Source organism: Schistocerca cancellata, chromosome 3, assembly GCF_023864275.1.
Source record: "Schistocerca cancellata isolate TAMUIC-IGC-003103 chromosome 3, iqSchCanc2.1, whole genome shotgun sequence".
Taxonomy (NCBI): Eukaryota; Metazoa; Arthropoda; class Insecta; order Orthoptera; family Acrididae; genus Schistocerca; species Schistocerca cancellata.
In genome coordinates this window covers 108,936,574-108,950,662 of record NC_064628.1, presented here as the reverse complement: position 1 = coordinate 108,950,662, position 14,089 = coordinate 108,936,574, and positions in this window count along the sequence as shown.

Here is a 14,089-nt window from a genome sequence, read left to right as displayed (position 1 = left end):
CACTACCCTTTGTTTGTTGATAGCTGGTGCCGACGGGCGAAAACCGGCGTCTTATCTACACACTGAACCTCGCAACGATATGCCACGAGGTTTATATGTGCTGAAAACCTCCCCCCACTACGGCGCAACGCCTTCCAGCGGCCCGAGGGGCCTAGCTGGACCCGCGGCATCTTGACCTCTAGGGGAGTGCGGAGTGCTGCTTTCCTCTCCCTGATGCTCTCTCTCTCTCTGTCTCTCTCGCTCCCTCTCTCTCTGCCTCCGCTCGTGCGCGATTATGACCTCGGCGCTCCCACCACGCTCGCTGTACCGCCTCGCCATGAGAACACCCCCATTCCGGCGCTGGGTGAGTGCAAGGTCCCCCCAGAAACCTGGTTTCCCTGCCACCTGTCGGTATGGCACAAATTTCGCAGGTGTCATTGTTTACTGTCTCTGAATCTGTTACTTCTATCAAAAGGCCTTGTTTCGTACTGCGAATTCACAGATACCACGATAGCAGTAAAAAGTTAATTACCTCTTTAAGTAAGAGGTATTGTTCGTGTTATTTCAGACCGAGTTTCATGTAACATCACTTACGTATTCAGTGGCTAAACGGATTTCCTTGGAAACATGTAACTACGATCATATCCCCTTCATACGACATTTGTTTGGAATATTGTACAAACAAGGTTTATCATACACAATGAAGAAGCAGATCAACAGGTTAGAAGGCATCCGTAAACAATAAGTTATGAGTTACGCATTCAAGAAGAATTAGTTTCTGGGAAGAATTATTTCAGCTTCTAACATGATGTTGACACAAATACGGAAGAACCTTCATCTAAATAAACGTAAATTTTCTGCTATCACGACTAGTAGCAAGGCAATGACATACGTATAAACAAATTATGTCAGCAAGCAAAAAGTGTAATACAGTGTATATATAGTCCGATAATTAGTAGCCTACGTGAAGTTGCTATTTGTATTACTGCTCCAATTCACATCTATAAATTGATATCTTACCAGGTACTGTTTCGTGATCTGAACGATTTCCTGATAGCTACAGTGTCTGATTAGATCAATAAACACTGAAAATACCTCTGATTTCTGTCAGAAGTTTATAAGGAAGAGCCAGAAAGGTACTCTACACTACCAATAAGAGAAAATTAATTAAAATTCAGGAAACATATGCCTTATAATTTTACACCATACCGACTTCTACTGTTATGTCAACTGGCCATATCTCCACCTAAACGCTTACTGGGACTTTCTTTACAGTTCGTCGTCCTACTGAAATTGTTTTCCTTAGAAAGTTTCGTTGTAGCTGTAAATACTGGGGCTTATGCATTGCGGAGCAGCGAACAGTTTAAAATTTCTCAAGACATAAGAGAAAGATACGACTACAAGAACTTCGCAACCAGTTACGTTTGTTCCCCGTGCGCCAACAGGACTGAACCAGGAATTGAGGAGATACGCAGACCTCTTATAGTATTTTGAGAAATTCAAATATCTAACTGCATACTTCCTTGCCTTCACTATCACCACTCTTGTAATCGTCTAATTTCTTTCGTAGTACATCATTTACCAAATTCTGAGTGACTGGTCACAGGATAGAATTCGCTTGCAAAGACAAGTAAAAAATATTTCAGTGTGACAATCCCTCTAAAAATTACATGTGTTACGGATTATCATCCAGGTTCCAAATTACGCAGAATCCGTCCCTTAAGTTTGTTTCTGTTACTAGTATCTTTTCGAGTAAAATTTTATTTTCACGAAACGTTCTGTAGTGTGTAGTAATCAGCATCTATTCCTTTAAATAAATAAAGTTACTATTTCTGCTTCCGCTCAGAGCTTTTGTTATTCAACTGTGGAACAAAATTAGTGGTTCCTAAGTTAGGCTGATAACAAGTGTTAAATCTTGTAGTCTCTAACATATTGCAATTGAAACGAGTAGCACAGCAATTAGATCTTAGCCAGCAAACAGACAAAACAAGTTCTTGTTTCTCGCATCCAGTAGCTTCTTCCTTGTTTTTAACTGTTACTAACCTCCAGTTGCGGTTTTTCTGTCGTATTACTTGTGTTATTAAATTTTGAGTAACCCGTTACTGGTTACAGGATCTTCACATGAGAATAAATTGCCTTAATTTGCTTCTTTATGAATGTTGTTAGCCTCCTTCCGGTATTTCATATGAATTCACTGTTTCAAATTACTAAATTATTCAACGTTAACAAAATATCGTCACAGAATGAGCACAAAGACTTTAGTGCTTATATTTTCACTTAAAAATCTTCGAATCTATTTAAACTATATTCGTCAGATGAAAAAGCAAGAAACTGCTATCCCCTTCATCGATCACACTTGTTGTAATACAATTAGAAAACACTACATTCTAAGCCAGGTTAGGGAGTAATATGTTGTTCTGCTGACCGGAAAGCGGTGAAGCCATTTCGTCCCCCACTAATAACTTCCTGTTCATAGCTATCAGGCTTTCGCCGTGAATGTGTTGCAACCTCCTACGCCTCTGTTTTTGTTATAACTGATTCAGTTGTAGGTATGTGTTTTCACTATAACTGATTCAATCAGATTAAAGCGTGTACAACGTAAGGATAAACGATTTCCGCGTAGAAACAAATATTCACGCAGACCGAAGAGCTCATTTTGTTAGACTTTTTCAGATGGCTTCGGATCTCAGGGCTTATTTTTAGCTTCAGAAATGTGATTGGTTGTTTCTCTCTCAAAAGAAACCATTAACAACATTCATATCTGACAGAAAATTAGGTCCCTCGGTGGACTAGAAGTGGTCGGTACTATTCGGTCTAACAGCCAAATTTAGTACTAGTCTTTCTTATGCATCCTATTCAAGCTCCGAGAAAGGAAATGGTGATGAAGAGACGTAAGTGTGCCTGTAGGCATGATTTCATGCTGCCCTCATTCATTGATAAAGCCACAGTTTAAGGACTGACTGATGCGATAAAAAAGTTAAATTAGTTATTTAGTTACATGTTACACGTTTCACTTTGTACCATATATTATAATGGCGAGGAATGAGCCAGATTACAGTGTTGACATATGACTGCATACTGACCATTTGCAGTTGAGTTCGCTTCGCAGAAGAATGCTGAAGATTACATGAGTAGCTTAGCTCATGTAACGATTGAGAAGGTGCTGAACAGAATTGGGGGAAAAGAAATAGGTGACTAACAGAAGGGATCGGTTGATGGGATACGTCCTGAGACATCAAGGGATACCAGTTTAGTACTGAAGGGAAGTGTGTGTGTGTGTGGGGGGGGGGGGTAAAATTTATAAAGGAAGACCAAGAAAGGAATACGGTAAGCAGGCACAAAGGCATGAGGCATGTAGGTTGTAGCAGTCACGCGGACATGAAGAGGCCTCGACAGGATAGAGCAGCATGGAGAGCTCCATTCGGACTGAAGACAATAACAGCATCACAAGGAATTACGTGAATAATTTTGCATTAAATAAGTTACAAGTTTCTAAATAAAAATCCTCCATTGGTGTAAAAAAGACTTGCCCAGAAAGAACTTTACCAGCATATTTTCAAATTTAGCTTTGCTATCTGTCAGGCTTTCAATATCGTTGGGTGAGAGATGGAAGATTGTGATAGCAGCATCTTCCACTCCTTTTGAACTAAAGTCGGTTTTATTTAAGAATAATGTAGGTTATTTTTCATTTTAGTACTGTAATTCTGGATATGATTATTCCTATAAACTCTGATAGATTATTTACGAACAATTTTGTGCGAAAAATATATGTACTGTGATGGTGTAAATAAACTATCTAACACCTATAACACCTGTCTGTATGGTTACTGAAGATGAGAACCATATTTTATTCTGAAGACACATTTTTGTCCAATGACGAGTTTCATTCTTTAATATGAGTTACCGTAAAATACAATTCCGTATATCTTTAGCAAATAAAAATAAGCGACGTTCGTTAATGTGCTGCCTTACGTTTGATATAACACGAAATGCTGAAGTGGCTGAACTGAGTTGTTTAAAAATCTCCCTAGTTTTTATTTCGCTGTTTAAATTTTCGTTAGTGTGTACAGCAATATTTTTTGACCATTCTGCCTTACTATGTAAATCCTGTTTATGTTGTAAAGAAACTTCCTGGCAGATTAAAGCTGCGTGCCAGACCGATACTCGAACTCGAGACTTTGCCTTTCGCAGAAAAGTGCTCTAGCTGCCAGGAAGTTTCATACCAGCGCACACTCCGCTGCAGAGTGAAAATTTCATTCTTATCACGATTGTACCTTTCGATGGACAAAATTGAATATGCTATGTCTTTTTAAAAGTGAGAGAGGGAAATTTCAATAACCAGTAAATGGTCGTTTCAAACATGTTGTTTACAGATTCCTCTGTTACAGTATGTCGATTGGAATTAACTGTAATTTTAGCATCATTTTCAAAAGGAACTAATTCTGGTTTACCATTACGAAGTGGAAGATATTTAACATATATGAATAACAGTAGACACAATATTAAACATTGTGGTCCTAAATTAAGGATTTTTCTCAATCAGAAAAATATTAACTATGAAGTAGAACTGTTTACAGTCTTTTCATTATTTATGTTTCATTCATTAATTCCATAAAGCATCATTTGTTATAACAAAATGTTGTGATTTGACGTCACTTGCCTTGGATAAGTCACAGAAAATACCGAGTAGTGTGTGTTTAATCCTTATAGAATGTGGTGAGCTGAGCAAACCCTCAGATTCCAGTTGTGATGTACCAAGTGCATTACCATTATCGATAAGAGAATTCTACTACTGTCAAACATACACTTTAATTTGAAAAGAAATTTTTCAGGATGTACTTTTGGAGCACAGTATTGTATGGGCGTGAAACATGGACTGTGGGAGAACTGAAGCATCTATGATGTCGTGCTAGTGAAGAATGTTGAAAATTAGATGGACTAATAAGGGCAGGAATGAGAAGGATATCCGTAGAATCGGCGAGGAATGGGATATGTGAAAAACAGAAGAAGACAGGACGGGATGATAGCACTTGCGTTGAGACGCAGCGAGTAACTTCCAGTCCACTAGAGGCAGCTGTAGAGGGTGAAAACAGTAGGGAAAGACAGACATTGGAATACATCCAGCAAATAATTGAGGACGTATCTTGCAAGTGCTGCTCTGAGATGAAGAGGTTAGCGCAGGAAAGGAATTCTGGTGGGCCGCATAAAACCAACGAGGAGACTGATGACTCATGGAGAAAAGGTATTTCACCGTTGCAGAAGAAATACAATGATATTTTGCGTTTGCGAGACCGATGTTCATTGTTCCTAGCACTCTAATCAATGTGAGTCGGCCATACTCCGATTTGAATTAATGGATACGAAATTTGAGAGAGGAAGAATGACGTCGTTTAATCAGCCAGTAAGGTGATATTACACTGCTATACAAGCAGTAATCAGAAGGTACCCTTTTTTTCGATCATTTCAAGCATTCAGGAAACTGATAAGCATCATCGTAAGAATGCGATCAATGTTATTTCATCTCCTTCGCACATACGTCGGACAGGCGTCAAGAATAACCCTTTCTGCGACTGTTATAAGTAAGAAGAAAGAAATTCAAACCACTTGCTGTTTTCCCGCAATTCTTTCGCAGCACAGTAAAACCGTTTACTACAAATCCTTTTGAAACTGAAAATGCTACTTCCAGTAAGTAATCTTGTTGCGTCATGAAAGTACTCAAACAACTATACAAGGCGTTTTTTTATTTTATACAATTTAGTAACATATTTACCAAATTTGGTGGACTGTATGTGGTTGCATAAAGGCTCTGATCGAGTGCATTCTCCCGAACACATGCTGAACTCTCTCTTATATTCTATTTTATCTGTAGTTGATATCGTGTCATGGTTCTTTAGCTATAAGAATTGTAGCTATGTGGATAAGGTAATCTTATCTAAAACCTTTGTTTAAACTATTTATAGTGTGATTTCTTTCTATATATGATTTTTTACTATTTCACCTAGCTTTTAGCAATGTGGTTCAGTAAACGTAAGCCAAATAATACAACGATTAATGCGGCTTATCGAGGCAGTTGTTGTAGGGAAATTGAGGGCAGCAGGTCTGACGTACAGTCGATCTGGGGTAAAACCTTCATTTTGCACATTAATTTCACATAACTCCTTACATCCCTCAATCAGACTGCGGCCCCGATAATTCCGCTCATCAACACACTATACTTCCATATGTAAGAACTATTCTGCAGTAATGAGTACACCATCCATTCTTAGCTGCTACTTCAAGAAAATATTGTGTATTACATCTTTGATGAACGCAAGGTAATCCACACCCTCGCAAGCGATCAGAGCCCATCTTGCAACCATTAAGTTTTTTTTAACTAAATTTCGAGAGAATGAGAACACAGTGAATGTTCTATATTCTCCTTACTTCTTAATGTCATTAGAGTTATGCAAGAACAAAAGATGGTAGAGAAGCTGTTAAGTCGAAGAAACACAAACTCCTCGAAAGTAACACGGAAACTGTGAGTTCTGTAGGAAAGAACGGATGGAGCTGGAACAACGGACGTGCAGGGTGCGTGCGGCAGACATCCGGTCAGCTGGCCAGAGGAAGCACCGAAAGCGTGTACCAGGGCCAGAGGAATGCGAGGGGTACAGAAGTGAGCCAAGAGGCCGTTGTTTGCGAAGCCGGAGTGCCTGTGTACTCGAGTGCCAGCCGTGCCTCTGGAACCTGTTCCGCCGCGTCACTCTTCCTGCAGATTCGGCACACAGAGACACACACGCTCACATGAGCGGAGACAACCCACAGTAGACACTCGGCCAGACTGTCTCATAAGGCACGCGCTGTCTGCGAAAGGGTTCATTGTCGGTCATTTTGATGTCGGGAAGAACACATTTCACAGTACGTGCCGTGACTGTAGAGGACCTACCTGCGGCGGATATACAAGACAGGTTAGTGAGCCGAGCTCTGTGTTTGTCAGATCGGGAAACCGTGCCAGACGCTGTCTGAGACACAGTCTGCGTGTATGTTCCTATACGTATTCTGTTAAGGGACCGCTTCTGAGGGCGCCTCTCGCTCACGCACGTTGCATACGCAGTGCCGATATTCATACACAACGAAAATTTCTTCTTTTAAGAAGTTAATTCAAACGAACAACAATATTAAAAAAAAGAAAGATTACTTTTCCAGATGTAGATGTGCCGTTGTTTTATTTCGTGCGTACAGATGTTTCCATCTGGAGTTCTATAAATACATGTAATTGAACTGTGTAGCTAGTTTCTGTTAGGTTTTCAATGACATTTTCAGACTTTTTTAATTAACTTGCAAATGTCTGTTCCATTTAATCACCAGCATGATCTCTAAGTTGTTGACAACTCTGAAGGAGATTTGAAATTTCCAGTTTTTGCCCATAGTGATAGCTTCCACGAATGGCTGGAAAAGTCTCGATTAATCACATACGACTTTTTATTTTCGTATGAATAACGAAGTATTACGTAATACACCTAAACATAAATGTGTGTTACAGTGGTTTTCCAACAACAATGAGTAAGAATTTCATCCATCTGCAGCTTCTACCCCTTCCCCCGGTACACCTGCTCCTCCCCCTCTAATTTCATCTTCTCCTCCTCCTCTCTTTGTCCTGCTCCTTCCTCTCTCTGTCCTATCCTCCTCTTCCGTTTGTTTGCCCATTTCCTCGTCCTTCTCTGTCTGTTCATCTCCTCCCCCACTACGTCTGTCTGTCTCCTCCTCCCACTTCCTTTGTCTGTCTCCTCTTTCCTTTCTCTATCCATGTCCTCCTCAGTCCTCTCGAAGTTCTTTTCCCACTCCTTCTCTCTCTGTCCATCTCGTTCTGCCCCGTCTGTGTCTATCTCCTCCTTCCCCTCGCTGTCTCTCCACCTCCTTTTCGTCACTCTTTCCAAATTGTAACTAATAAGTGTGAACACCCAGTTGGCCGTGCGGTCTGATGCACGGCTTGTCTGGCGGGAAGGAGCGCTTGGTCCCCGGCACGAATCCGCCCGGCGGACTTGTGCCGAGGTCCGGTGAGCCGGCCAGTCTGTGGATGGTTATTAGGCGGTTTTCCATCTGCCTCGGCGAATGCAGGCTGGTTCCACTTATTCTGCCTCAGTTACGCTATGTCGGCAATTGCTGTGCAAACAAGTTCTCCACATAAGCTTACACCACCACTACTCTCCCACGCAAACATAGGTGTTACACTCGTCTGGTGTGAGACGTTCCCTGGGGGGGGGGGGGGGGTTTACCAGGGGCCGAACCGCACAATAACCCTGGGTTCGGTGTGGGGCGGCGGAGGGGTGAAGTGGACTTTGGCAGTCGTCGTGGGGTTGTGTACCACTGCGGCTGCGGCGGGGACGGAGCCTCTCCGTCGTTCCTAGGTCTCCGGTTAACATACAATACAATACAATACAACGAACATGTGTAACAAATTTGGTTGAAATTGTTCCAGAGGATTAGAATCAGCTTTTTCCCTGTGGAACTGGCCAGGTAGGCGCATTTAAAATATATTTCACAGATATTTGACATATGACACCCGTATTTGTAAACGTATTCCTTCCATGTATTGAATTAAGCCTGCAGTTTCATTTTCACACAGTTCAATGTGTATGACGTCGTATCTCTTGAAGTATGACCTGCACAGTGACATAATTTTCCAGGTACAGCCGGTAGTATATGTGGCTACTGTCTGCGAAACATGTTCTGAACGAAGCTAGTAGAAAACGAGTAATAAATTAAAACGTCATGAAAGATGCTGCAGTTTTTCACGCTTCTCAGTATTTGACGTCAGATCTCCTGAACTATGAGTCGTACAATGATATGATCTTGTAGGTCCATTCAGCAGGATATACGGATACTTCCTGTGAAAAGTGTTACGCATAGAGTCAGTATTAAGGAAGTAATAAATTTAAACGTCTGCATGATGCAGCAGGTTATGTCATATCTAAGTGTACTATGTGCCTTACAACGATATAATTCTGCTGGTACATTCAGTGTTACATGAAAATACTGACTGCAAACTGTGTCGTGAATACGGTTTTTACGAAATGAGTAATTAATTAAAACGTCATGCTTAATACTGCAGTTTTACTGCATGAACATAGAAAATATAGTAAGCGAGAACCTTTGTTTCCTTCATCATTTTGTGGGGGTTCTCTGCGGGAAAAATTTCGTGAAGGTTTGAAAATATGTGTCAGTAAGTGCTCTCATTCTAAAATACTATATGACTGCAGTATAGGTATTCGTACGTCACTGACAACACTGCTTTTCACCCTCACTTGCACCCATTTCATAGGTATGTGATTCTTACCCACCTCCCACCACCAAGCGATTCTTTTCAGATAGTATTTAATATGTGCACTATGTTTTGTTGAAATCAGGCTACTGGTTGAGGAGGAGGTATGGAGCATACATACATACTTACATACACTCCTGGAAATTGAAATAAGAACACCGTGAATTCATTGTCCCAGGAAGGGGAAACTTTATTGACACATTCCTGGGGTCAGATACATCACATGATCACACTGACAGAACCACAGGCACATAGACACAGGCAACAGAGCATGCACAATGTCGGCACTAGTACAGTGTATATCCACCTTTCGCATCAATGCAGGCTGCTATTCTCCCATGGAGACGATCGTAGAGATGCTGGATGTAGTCCTGTGGAACGGCTTGCCATGCCATTTCCACCTGGCGCCTCAGTTGGACCAGCGTTCGTGCTGGACGTGCAGACCGCGTGAGACGACGCTTCATCCAGTCCCAAACATGCTCAATGGGGGACGGATCCGGAGATCTTGCTGGCCAGGGTAGTTGACTTACACCTTCTAGAGCACGTTGGGTGGCACGGGATACATGCGGACGTGCATTGTCCTGTTGGAACAGCAAGTTCCCTTGCCGGTCTAGGAATGGTAGAACGATGGGTTCGATGACGGTTTGGATGTACCGTGCACTATTCAGTGTCCCCTCGACGATCACCAGTGGTGTACGGCCAGTGTAGGAGATCGCTCCCCACACCATGATGCCGGGTGTTGGCCCTGTGTGCCTCGGTCGTATGCAGTCCTGATTGTGGCGCTCACCTGCACGGCGCCAAACACGCTTACGACCATCATTGGCACCAAGGCAGAAGCGACTCTCATCGCTGAAGACGACACGTCTCCATTCGTCCCTCCATTCACGCCTGTCGCGACACCACTGGAGGCGGGCTGCACGATGTTGGGGCGTGAGCGGAAGACGGCCTAACGGTGTGCGGGACCGTAGCCCAGCTTCATGGAGACGGTTGCGAATGGTCCTCGCCGATACCCCAGGAGCAACAGTGTCCCTAATTTGCTGGGAAGTGGCGGTGCGGTCCCCTACGGCACTGCGTAGGATTCTACGGTCTTGGCGTGCATCCGTGCGTCGCTGCGGTCCGGTCCCAGGTCGACGGGCACGTGCACATTCCGCCGACCACTGGCGACAACATCGATGTACTGTGGAGACCTCACGCCCCACGTGTTGAGCAATTCGGCGGTACGTCCACACGGCCTCCCGCATGCCCACTATACGCCCTCGCTCAAAGTCCGTCAACTGCACATACGGTTCACGTCCACGCTGTCGCGGCATGCTACCAGTGTTAAAGACTGCGATGGAGCTCCGTATGCCACGGCAAACTGGCTGACACTGACGGCGGCGGTGCACAAATGCTGCGCAGCTAGCGCCATTCGACGGCCAACACCGCGGTTCCTGGTGTGTCCGCTGTGCCGTGCGTGTGATCATTGCTTGTACAGCCCTCTCGCAGTGTCCGGAGCAAGTATGGTGGGTCTGACACACCGGTGTCAATGTGTTCTTTTTTCCATTTCCAGGAGTGTATATATCTAAATCCATTTTCATAATATGTATGGATTTGAATTGATGATTACAAGCGTCTGTTGATCGTGAAGCGAAATGACAACAGACTTTGACTCACTTCTCAACGAAGTAGCATACAAAGACTACACAATGAGATTCAGGGGAAATTTCCAGAAGTTTATTGGCTATTTACAGTCACCAACAGCTGAATTAGTGACTGTTGTTTTGATGTAGGGACAGAGCTTCTATCACCACGACTACGTATTGCCTGTGTACAGGACTACCAAGACGTGTCGTATCCCTGCATTGTTGAGGCCATATCGTGACAAATGTATGAGACACTATACTCAGGCACTGGAATTTTCATGAGCTACTGTGTCAAGAGCTTATCGTCACAGCCACACAAATTCCGTCGCTACAGGCATAGCCATCGACTATCGTTGATCAGATAGACTGATAGGACATAGTAACCCATCTATTCAGTAGTGGAAAGCAATAACGTTGGACAGCCATTCAGGACAGTACTTTGTCCATGCATAGGGGTACAGAAGCCACAACGGCATAAGTAAATCTACTCTTATCGTCACAGGGCCAGAAAGACAGGTCCCACAAACAACGCTACTTTACGCTCCAACTTAGAAAAAAAATGAAATGATTGTACTGCATTGATGATTGGGAGTACCATCTGCGGAAGTTGTAAGTCTTTTCATTTCACGCCACAGTGGGAGAACTTCGTCTCAATGATGAAGAAATGATGAGGAGTGCAACATTCAGTCCTTTCCAAGGAAGGTATCTTAAAGAGAAGCTCAGGTTTTCTCATCTCAGCATATTCTATCAGTGACAGACAGTATACAAACATCACGAGCACCTGTTTGTTCACCTGCAGTACCACATTTGACTTATATCTTCAAAATGGCAGTTCACAATTCCATTGGAATTGAATTATGTTAAAAAATGTTACAGAGGACAAGTTACTCTCTCACCTATTTTTTGTATACTGAAAAATATTCAAATGGTTCAAATGGCTCTTAGCACTATGGGACTTAACTTCTAAGGTCATCAGTCCCCTAGAACTTAGGACTACTTAAACCTAACTAACCTAAGGACATCACAAACACCCATGCCCGAGGCAGGATTCGAACCTGCGAACGTAGCGGTCGCGCGGTTCCGGACTGTAGCGCCTAGAACCGCTCGGCCATCCCGGCCGGCACTGAAAAATATTAAAAATTTTTTTACAACCAGACACACCTTGAGCGAGACTATAAAGTTAATGGCCTGAGCAAGCGCTGATGGAGCCTGGTGGGGAGCTAAAAGCATGAGGTATTTTTATGGTTCTTAGTTCGTGGAAACAGCAGGTTGGGAGTTGAAAGCAATTGGCAGCGAGCCCATCCCTCATTAAATCTTGCCGGACAGGCCCACAGCCATACAGGCTAACAGGACAGCCCCTCCTTGAGACAGGTCTCCGGCAGAACAATGTCGAATTATCTGCAGCGGCACTAGTGGAAGGGTGGGCTGGAGGCGATGGTCTGAAGGAACGCATCTAGACAGTGGAGTTGTAGGCCAGGCATTGTGTATAGAGCCATGCGTAATAAAAATTCATAAGCTCTTGTGTTCGCCGATACTGCAAATAGGCCTGTGAACCACTTCCATCAGCTGCCTCGATTGTATAAGAAACTCCGGCGTCTGGGAAACGTTTGTACACAGAACCCTTACTACACCTCATAGCTAGGACTAACATGCTTCAAGGCACAGGTAATTTAGATAAAGATCTTTAAGCATGTATCTGTTCGATTGTTGGTGTGGGAAGTGACACGACTTTTGGAAAATCATCTTCCCCTCTGAGAAAACTTAAAAATACCAGTAATTGGCGGTTTTCTTTTTTCCCAGAAATGCAGGTTTCTTAACTCTTGCCCTGGTTCGACATGAGTTTGTGCTGTCATGTGGGAAGGGAGATTTTGCACCTCTAGAGCCTGTGATTGGCTCAAGATGGCGTGAAGACGATGTCGTTAATGCACTTTGTGGGAAAACGGAATTTTTTCTGGAGAGGTGAGAGGCACTCAGGTGCTGGACTTTGGTCTGGAAGCACCTTCTGGTCGAAGCTCTGGCATGTGTGGTTGGTACTTGGGACCTGTGCTAAGACTGACTTCACTTGTGAGTAGTTAGACTGGGGAGCCTGTGGTGAAGTTCTTACTGCACCGACAGAGTGACTTCAAATGTCTCGGACTACTCCTTTGCCGAGGGCACACTTTACTCCGTTTTGGTTTACCAGTCTTGACATTTGGTATCCTTGTGTGCTCTGTCGTATAAGTGAGCCAGATTGCTCCTTGGTATGACCAGCGAATATGTGTGCCACACACTGAAATCTACTGTGACCTCTGGGCTGTGGTAGAGAGTCTGCGATCCGTCTGTCTGATCGCTAGACCATTAGATTTTTGCACTTCTTTCGTGCCCGCGACCGATTCATAGGTTCTGTCTCACGTCTCGCCCCCGCCGCACACATCTCGCGAGCTGCAAGTTACAACGTGGCAAGAAGCAAACAGGGTAACGTATTGCCACTCCGGCATTGTCAAGGCGTACAGATCTCAATCGCCACTTGCTCTCAGGTGCACCTATAGAGAGAAATTTCTGTAGATTTGAACACTCGAAGTCTGCTCAGCGTCAGTTTGATTCAGATTGTGTTATCCACATTTTTATGGCCAGAGTAGTTGACTCATTTCTGCCACACAGGATCGTTATCCACTGTGCTCTTAAACCAACTGGTAGCTGTTTACGGAAGTCAATCAATAACTTGTTTATCATAATTTATCTCTGTTTTCTTTTCTTTTGAAAAATAAATGTTGTTAGATCTCTAGTAAATTTTGCTTGGTTCTCAATCATTTATATCTCCCCCACAGGGTTAACTTTCAAACGTTTGAAGAAATTCCACGCGCCTGCGAGTGCTCTTGTGGGTGTCCTGGACACATGGGTTCAAACCCAGCCTAGGATGCCCAGAGCGAACTCGGAGAAATCTCCATTACGTAAGGGCACTATTATGAATTTAACTGAGCAAGATACCTAGCGAACGGTTTAGCTATGTCGATGTCATGAAGTGTCGAAGACGTCATAAAGGTGAAAGTGTGTGGCACACTCTACTTCGTGGGTGTGACTAATTGAATGGCTCATGTCAATTTCTAAGATGTTACCGCCACATGATGAGTGGCTGCTGTAGAACTACATTCCATTCTGGAAGTGAAGATAAGTGAATCTGAAGATAAATGAATGCATTAGGGAGTAATAG